Here is a 10,099-nt window from a genome sequence, read left to right on the forward strand (position 1 = left end):
CTCTCAAGCATCCTTGGACTTTGTCTTTCTCACCTAGAAGCTCATGATTCACTTCAGAGGGGAAGGGATTGCAGAGATCTCCCTGTGGAGTTGAGGCCAAACACTAGCAGCATCTTCAGGTGTTGCTGTACAAGGGGTTGTGAGCTCCTTGGACAGGCTTTGCTGTTGTTGGGCTCAGTCGCTAAGTCATGTCCGACTATTTGCGACCCCGTAGACTGTAGCCCACCAGGCTCCTCTGTCCATGGAATTTTCCAGGCAAAAATATTGGAGAAGTTTGCTATTTCCTCCTCCAAGGGATATTCCCGACCCAGGAATCAAACCTGCGTCTTTTGCGTCTCCTGCATTGGCAGGAGGATTCTTTACAACTGAGCCACCTGGGAAGTCCTGGTTTCGCTGTCGCATGCTAATCTAATACATTTTCTCCATCACCCCACCACCATCTCATCACGATACTTTGTCATCTTCAAGACAGTGCTCACTAACTGATGATGTTCTTGGGCATTTGTTTGTGAGATTGTTTATAGAATGTTTTGTCACTGGAGTAAGCTCAGTGCCAAAAAAAGAAAACCAAACAAAACCGTACAAAGAGTCTGTCTGGTTTTTCACCATATCCCTGAAACTTAAGATGAGTTTTGGGCACACAGTAGGCACCTGACAAAGATTTGTTACTGGCCTATGTGCAGTTGTGTGTGTCTTAGCGCCACTGATTTCACTGGTATCTTCTCCCTTCAGACTTTGCAAGAGAGAAGAGACTGTAGGATACATTCAGGCATGCTGTGTATATCCTTCCCAGCCATGCGGCAGGGCCAGCCTTGTGGGCATGTGGCCTGTGCAGCGCAACACGGCCCTACACACAGAGGTGCCTCATGCTTTCATGCTTTGTCACTTTCTTGAAATTCTTAATAATTTTTGAATAAGTGGCCCTGCATTTTTATGTTTCCCCAGGGCCCTGCAAGTTATGTAGACACTCTTGCCCTAGGAAACTCTGGGCTGGATGAAGCACAAGCTGGAATCAAGAGTGCCAGGAGAAATATCAATAACCTCAGATATGCAGATGACACCACCCTTATGGCAGAAAGTGAAGAAGAACTAAAGAGCCTCTTGATGAAAGTGAAAGAGGAGAGTGAAAAAGTTGGCTAAAGTTCTACATTCAGAAAACGAAGATCATGGCATCCGGTCCCATCAATTCATGACAAATAGATGGGGAAACAGTGGAAACAGTGGCTGACTTTATTTTGGGGGGCTCCAAAATCACTGCAGATGGTGATTGCAGCCATGAAATTAAAAGACGCTTACTCCTTGGAAGGAAAGTTGTGACCAATCTAGATAGCATATTCAAAAGCAGAGACATTACTTTACTGACTAAGGGTCCGTCTAGTCAAAGCTATGATTTTTCCACTAGTCATGTATGGATGTGAGAGTTGGACTATACAGAAAGCTGAGTGCCAAAGAATTGATGCTTTTGAACTGTGGTGTTGGATAAGACTTTTGAGAGTCCTTTGTACTGCAAGGAGATCCAACCAGTCCATACTGAAGGAAATCAGTCCTGGGTGTTCACTGGAAGGACTGATGTTGAAGCTGAAACTCCAATATTTTGGCCACCTGATGCAAAGTGCTGACTCATTTGAAAAGAACCTGATGTTGGGAAAGATTGAAGGCAGGAGGAGAAGGGGATGACAGAGGATGAGATGGTCAGATGGCATCACCGACTCGATGGACATGAGTTTGAGTGAACTCCGGGAGTTAGTGACGGACTGGGACGCCTGGCATGCTGCGGTTCATGGGGTCGCAAAGAGTCAGACACAACTGAGCAACTGAACTGAACTGAACTTGCTCTAGGAACACATGCTGCAGAGCAGGGAACAAGCAAGCACAGAGCATTCCTAAGCCTACTAGAAGGGGAAATCTGCCTTTCTATTCAGCACCAGACTGCTGCAGAGAGAGGTGATTTTGCACTTACTGTACCCAGTCTTGGACTTGAAATGTCTTGTATGCACGTATTCCATCTTTTCCTCTACTGACACTGGAGCTCCAAGAATCAAAGGTTTCTCTGATTTACCTGGATTCCTGTGGGTTGAAAGCAGTGCCCCAATACTTAAAAATTGTATTTGTTGAATGAATGACTGAATCCAGGCAACAAAAGAGGCAGACGGTTCCAGCTTCCCATTAGACCACCCAGCCAGGGCACCTTTCTCTTCAAAGGACTGAGACTGTTGCACTTTGCCATCCCCCTTATAAAGCTCATCCACAGGATGACTGCAAGGACCTTTGGACACTCTGGGATTCTCCAAGTATTTGCCATGTGTTGCTCTTTGCCAGGTCCTAGACTTGGTGATGATGGATATACAGCAAGGCCTCAAACACAGTCACGTGTATTTCAAGAGAGGAGAGGGGATTTCTCTCAGAAATTACTAGTGCATGGTTCAGTTCACTTCAGTCGCTCAGTCATGTCTGACTCTTTGTGACCCCATAGACTGCAGCATACCATGCTTCCCTGTCCATCACTAACTCCCAGAACTTGCTCAAACTCAGGTCCATTGAGTCGGTGATGCCATCCAAACATCTCATCCTCTGCCGTCCCCTTCTCCTCCTGCCTTCAATCTTTCCCAACATCAGGGTATTTTCAAATGAGTCAGTTCTTTGCATCAGGTGGCCAAAGTATTGGAGTTTCAGCTTTAGCATCTGTCCTTCCAATGAATCTTCAGGACTGATTTCCTTTAGGATTGACTGGTTTGATGTCCTTGCAGTCCAAGGGACTCCCAAGAGTCTTCTCTAACATCACAGTTCAAAAGCATCAATTCTTTGGTGCTCAGCTTCTTTATGGTCCAACTCTCACACCCATACATCACTACTGGAAAAATGATAGCTTTGACTAGACGGATCCTTGTCAGCAAAGTAAAGTCTCTGCTTTTTATATGCTGGCTTCCCTGATAGCTCAGTTGGTAAGGAATCTGCCTGCAATGCAGGAAATCCTGGTTCGATTCCTAGGTCAGGAAGATCCCTTGGAGAAGGGATAGGCTGTTCACTCCAATATTATTGGGCTTTCCTTGTGGCTCAGCTGGTAAAGAATCTACTTGCAATGCAGGAGGCCTGGGGGAGACCTGGGTTTGATCCCTGGGTTGGGAAAATCCCGTGGAGAAGGGAAAGGCTACCCACTCCAGTATTTTGGCCTGGAGATTGAGACACAACTGAACAACTTTCACTCACTCACTCTAGGTTGGTTATAGCTTTTCTTCCAGGGAGCAAGCATCTTTTAATTTCATGGCTGCAGTCACCATCTGAAGTGATTGTGGAGCCCAAGAAAGTAAAGTCTGTCACTGTTTTCATTGTTTCCCCATCTATTTGCCATGAAGTGATGGGACTGGATGCCATGTCTTAGTTTTTTGAATGCTGAGTTTTACAGCAGGTTTTTCACTCTCCTCTTTAGTTCCTCTTCACTTTTGCCATAAGAGTGATGTCATCTGCATATCTGAGGTTATTGATATTTCTCCCAGCAATCTTGATTCCAGCTTGTGCTTAATCCAGTCTGGCATTTCACATGATGTACTCTGCATATAAGTTAAATAAACAAGGTGACAATATACAGCCTTGATGTACTCCTTTCCCAGCTTGGAACCAGTCTGTTTTTCCATATCCATTTCTAACTGTTGCTTCTTGACCTGCATACAGATTTCTCAGAGGGCAGGTAAGTTGGTCTGGTATTCCCATCTCTTGAAGAATTTTCCACAGTTTGTTGTGATCCACACAGTCAAAGGCTTTGGTGTAGAAAATAAGGCAGAAGTAGATGTTAATCTGGAACTCTCTTGCTGTTTCTATGATCCAACGGATGTTGGCAATTTGATCTCTGGTTCCTCTGCCTTTTCTAAATCCAGTTTGAACATCTGGAAGTTCTCAGTTCACATACTGTTGAAGCCTCGCTCTCGCCCCTAAATGCCATATTTCTTATGTGTAAAATGGGAGATGCAATGCTTTCCAGTTTACAAGGAATTTGTGAGGATTCAATGGTATAGATCATGTAAAGCCTTTAGCACAGGTTCCAGCAATGCAGCAAAACTAATGTGCCATTCTCACCATTCCTATAATTAGTTCATAACTGATAAATACCAGTGTAGGCACAGTTGGTATCCCTGGGGTCTTGAACATCACCTAGGAAGAGCTTCAGTTCAGTTCAGTTCAGTTCAGTCGCTCAGTCGTGTCCGACTCTTTGCGACCCCATGAATCGCAGCACGCCAGGCCTCCCTGTCCATCACCATCTCCCGGAGTTCACTTAGACTCATGTCCATCGAGTCTGTGATGCCATCCAGCCATCTCATCCTCGGTCGTCCCCTTCTCCTCCTGCCCCCAATCCCTCCCAGCATCAGAGTCTTTTCCAATGAGTCAACTCTTCTCATGAGGTGGCCAAAGTACTGGAGTTTCAGCTTTAGCATCATTCCTTGCAAAGAAATCCCAGGGCTGATCTCCTTCAGAATGGACTGGTTGGATATCCTTGCAGACCAAGGGACTCTCAAGAGTCTTCTCCAACACCACACTTCAAAAGCATCAATTCTTTGGCACTCAGCCTTCTTCACAGTCCAACTCTTACATCCATACATGACTACTGGAAAAACCATAGCCTTGACTAGACGGACCTTAGTCGGCAAAGTAATGTCTCTGCTTTTGAATATACTATCTAGGTTGGTCATAACTTTTCTTCCAAGGAGTAAGCGTCTTTTAATTTCATGGCTGTAATCACCATCTGCAGTGATTTTGGAGCCCAGAAAAGTAAAGTGTGACCCTGTTTCCACTGTTTCCCCATCTATTTCCCATGAAGTGATGGGACCGGATGCCATGATCTTCGTTTTCTCAATGTTGAGCTTTAAGCCAACCTTTTTGCTCTCCTCTTTCACTTTCATCAAGAGGCTTTTTAGCTCCTCTTCAGTTTCTGCCATAAGGGTGGTGTCATCCGCATATCTGAGGTTATTGATATTTCTCCCGGCAATCTTGATTCCAGCTTGTGTTTCTTCCAGTCCAGCGTTTCTCATGATGTACTCTGCATATAAGTTAAATAAGCAGAGTGACAATATACAGTCTTGACGTACTCCTTTTCCTATTTGGAACCAGTCTGTTGTTCCATGTCCAGTTCTAACTGTTGCTTCCTGACCTGCATACAGATTTCTCAAGAGGCAGGTTAGGTGGTTTGGTATTCCCATCTCTTTCAGAATTTTCCACATTTTATTGTGATCCAAGATCTTACCAAGGAGCAAGAGGCCAGCCCCAGATATACACCACAGAGCAAGACCTTGTCCCAAGATAGTAGAAATGGAGTGGACAAAACAGGACTCTAGACCTCAGAAAATTGGACCACTCTGTGAGAATCTCAGGCTGGTGGTACTCAGGCCCAGTCTACATGGGAGAGGAGAGGCATGCCTGGGGATGGAGACTGAGAGTCATCAGCACATGGATGCTGTTCAAAGTTATTTGTCCGGATGAAGTCATCTAAGAAGAAAGCAAAGGGGCTTAAACTTGAGTCCTGAGAAGGTTGTCGTAGCAGCCAACAGAAGAGCAGACATTTCTATTTGGATGGCATGTTCAACAACATTCTTGTAAGGGAAGGGTTGAATGGTGTTCATTGAGTTTATCAACAGGGAACCTGGCATGAGCTATTGCAGTGGGGCATTGGATGACTCGAATAAGTATGGGTAGAAAGCAGGAACCAAACGTAAGGGGTGGTGGGTGTCATGTCTTCTTCTCTGAGCTACTAAGGCCTGGACCAAGGCCTTGGAGAGGAAGAGAATGAGATTCAAGGAAGGGACTAACAATGTTGGCAAATGATACTGGGCAGCAGTTGAGAATAATGGGGTCCAGAAATTGTTGTCTGTGAGAAGTAAATGTAGGAGGTATGGATGTGGGGTCAGAAAACATAGACAGCTTCTCAAGAATTTTACCATGAAGGGGTACAGAGTGCAACAATTAGAGGAAAGCAAATATTTGAAGCATTTTGATTTTGGTGTTTTAAAGACAAATGAGACACAAGCATGTTTACTGGCTAAAAGAAAGAAACCAATTGAGAGGAAGAGCAAGAAACTATAGAGAAACAAGGACGATCGTAAGGAGGTAGTTGGGAATGATCACATCCCCGTGTGCAGAACTGGTGTGCCAGTGCAGATGGGCACCTCTTCCTCACAGGAGGAGGGGACGGGAGGAAAGGGAAGGGAAGAGACAGGCTCATTCATTCATTCAAGTAACATTTGTCATGTGTGTGCTAAGAAAAGCAAAAAGTAAATGAAAATTCCTGCCCTTGTAGGGCATACGTTCCAGAGGGAGGAGACCAACCACTATATATCTATATATGACTACAGCCTGCCAGGCTCCTCTGTCCATGGGATTCTCCAGGCAATTATACTGGATACTGGAATGGGTTGTCATTTCCTTCTCCAGGGGATCTTCCTAACCCAGGGATCAAACCCAGGTCTCCCGCATTGCAGGCAGATTCTTTACCCACTGAGCTATGAGGGAAACCCATATATACGAGACCAACCACTATATATATATATATATATATGCAAATTTATAACATAGCCTAATGGCTTAGAGAAAAATAACAGGCAGACTGAGGTAAGTCAGACTGGAGAGTGGGTTACAATTTTACATAAGATGGTCAGGGAGAGCATCACTGAGGTGGCACTGGACTATGCAAATGTCTGAAGGGAGAGTGCTCTAGAACAAAGGAACAAACAGTAAAAATTATGTAAGGTCAGAACATACTGAGCATTCCAGGAACAACAGGAAAACTGGTGTGGCTGCAGTAGAGTGAACAAAGAAGAAATATTAAAATAGTAGGAGGTGAGGTCAGAGAGATAACAAAACAGGGCCAGCAAATCATGAGACACTATACAGGGTGATGGCATGGATATATAGTGAGAAGGGTTCAGACTCTCGATATATCGTAAAGGTAGCACCAATAGGATTTCCTGACAGATAATATGTATGAGGTGTGCAAGGAAGAAAAAAGATGAAGGATAGAATTGCCATCTGCTGAAATAGGAAAGGCTATGGACAGAACAGTGTTTGTTTGTTGCTTACTTTGTTTTGCTGGAATGTTGTTTTCTGTTTCATTTTATTTTGTTTTGTTTTTTGGTAGATAGGTAGGAAGTTTAGTTTCAGATGTTGAATATGAGGTGGCTCCCTCAATTTCCTAGTATAGATGCATTTATGAGTCTGAAGTTTGTATGAGAAAAAAGTGTCAGTTCTGTTCAGTTGCTCAGTCATGTCCGACCCTTTGTGACCCCATGAATCGCAGCACGCCAGGCCACCCTGTCCATCACCAACTCCCGGAGGTTACCCAAACTCATGTCCATCGAGTCGGTGATGTCATCTAGCCATCTCAGCCTCTGTCATCCCCTTCTCCTCCTGCCCTCAATCCCTCCCAGCATCAGGATCTTTTCAAGTGAATCAACTCTTCGCATGAGGTGGCCAAAGTACTGGAGTTTCAGTTTTAGCATCAGTCCTTCCAATGAACACCCAGGACTGATCTCCTTTAGGATGGACTGGTTGGATCTCCTTGCAGTCCAAGGGACTCTCAAGAGTCTTCTCCAACACCACACTTCAAAAGCATCAGTTCTTCGGTGATCAGCTTTCTTCACAGTCCAACGCTCACATCCACACATGACCACTGAAAAAACCATAACCTTGACTAGACGGAACTTTGTGGGCAAAGTAATGTCTCTGCTTTGCAATATGCTATCTAGGTTGGTCATAACTTTCCTTCCAAGGAGTGTCTTCTAATTTCATGGCTGCAGTCACCATCTGCAGTGATTTTGGAGCCCCCCAAAATAAAGTGTGACCCTGTTTCCACTGTTTCCCCATCTATTTCCCATGAAGTGATGGGACTGGATGCCATAATCTTCATTTTCTGAATGTTGAGGTTTAAGCCAACTTCTTAATTCTCCTCTTTCACTTTCATCAAGAGGCTTTTTAGTTCCTCTCCACTTTCTGCCATAAGAGTGGTGTCATCTGCATATCTGAGGTTATTGATATTTCTCCTGGCAATCTTGATTCCAGCTTGTGCTTCTTCCAGCCCAGTGTTTCTCATGATGTACTCTGCATATAAGTTAAATAAGCAGGGTGACAATATACAGCCTTGATGGACTCCTTTTCCTATTTGGAACCAGTCGTTGTTCCATGTCCAGTTCTAAATATTGCTTCCTGACCTGCATATAGGTTTCTCAAGAGGCAGGTCAGGTGGTCTGGTATTCCCCTCTTTCAGAATTTTCCACAGTTTATTGTGATCCACACAGTCAAAGGCTTTGACATAGTCAATAAAACAGAAATAGATGTTTTTCTGGAACTCTCTTGCTTTTTCCATGATCCAGCAGATGTTAGCAATTTGATCTCTGGTTCCTCTCCCTTTTCTAAAGCCAGCTTGAACATCTGAAAGTTCATGGTTCACGTATTGCTGAAGCCTGGCTTGGAGAATTTTGAGCATTACTTTACTAGTGTGTGAGCTAAGTGAAATTGTGCAGTAGTTTGAGCATTCTTTGGCATTGCCTTTCCTTGGAATTGGAATGAAAACTGACCTTTTCCAGTCCTGCGGCCACTCCTGAGTTTTTCAAATTTGTTGGCATATTGAGTGCAGCACTTTCACAGCATCATCTTTCAGGATCTGAAAAAGCTCAACTGGAATTCCATCACCTCCACTAGCTTTGTTCGTAGTCATGCTTCCTAAGGCTTACTTGACTTTACATTCCAGGATGTCTGGCTCTAGGTGAGTGATCACACCATCATGATTATCTGGGTCATGAAGATCATTTTTGTACAGTTCTCCTGTGTCTTCTTGCCACCTCTTCTTAATATCTTCTGCTTCTGTTAGGTCCATACCATTTCTGTCCTTTATCGAGCCCATCTTTGCATGAAATGTTTCCTTGGTATCTCTAATTTTCTTGAAGAGATCTTTAGTCTTTCCCATTCTGTTGTTATCCTCTATTTCCTTGCATTGATCTCTGAGGAAGACTTTCTTATCTTTCCTTGCTATTCTTTGGAACTCTGCATTCAGATGCTTATATCTTTCCTCTTCTTTGCTTTTCGCGTCTCTTCTTTTCACAGCTATTTGTAAGGCCTCCTCAGACAGCTGTTTTCCTTTTTTTTTTTTTTTTTTTTGCATTTCTGTTCCATGGAGATGGTCTTGATCCCTGGCTGTGCAGGGCCACCCAAGACAGATGGGTCATAGTGAAGAGTTCTGACAAAATGTAATCCACTGGAGGAGGGAATGGCAAACTACTCCAGTGTTTTTCCTGTGAGAACCCATGAGCAGTATGAAAGGCAAAAAGATATGACACTGGAAGATGAGCCCCCCAGATGGGAAGGTGTCAAATATGCTCCTAGGGAAGAGCAGAGGGCACTTAGCAATAGTTCCAGGAAGAATGAAGCAACTAGACTAAAGCTGAAGTGAAGATCATCTGTGGATGTGTCTGGTGGTGAAAGTAAAGTCCGATGCTGTAAAGAACAGTATTGCATAGGAACCTGGAATGTTAGGTCCATGAATCAAAGTAAATTGGATATGGTCAAGCAGGAGATAGCAAGAGCGAATATCAACATCTTAGGAATCAGTGAACTAAAATGGACAGGAATGGGTGAATTTAATTCAGATAACCATTATATCTACTACTGTGGGTGGGAATCCATTAGAATAAATGCAGCAGCCACATAGTCAACAAAAGAGTCCAAAATGCAGTTCTTGGGTGCAATCTCAAAAATGACAGAATGACCTCAGTTCATTTCCCAGGCAAACCATTAAACATCACAGTAATCCAAGACTATGCCTCAAACACTGATGTCGAAAAAGCTGACGTTGACCAGTTCTATGAAGACCCACAAGACCTTCTAGAACTAACATTAAAAAAAAAAGAAAAAGAAAGAAAGATGTAATTTCCACCACAGGGGATTGGAATGCAAAAGTAGGAAGTCAAGAGATATCTGGAGTAACAGACATGTTTGGCTTTGAGTACAAAATGAAACATGCTGGCAAAGGGTAACAGAGCTTTGCCAAGACAACAGATTGGTCATAGCAAACACCCTTTTCCAACAACACAAGAGATGGCTCTAGAAATGGACATCACCAAAT

Source organism: Oryx dammah, unplaced genomic scaffold, assembly GCF_014754425.2.
Source record: "Oryx dammah isolate SB20612 unplaced genomic scaffold, SCBI_Odam_1.1 HiC_scaffold_23, whole genome shotgun sequence".
Lineage (NCBI taxonomy): Eukaryota > Metazoa > Chordata > Mammalia > Artiodactyla > Bovidae > Oryx > Oryx dammah.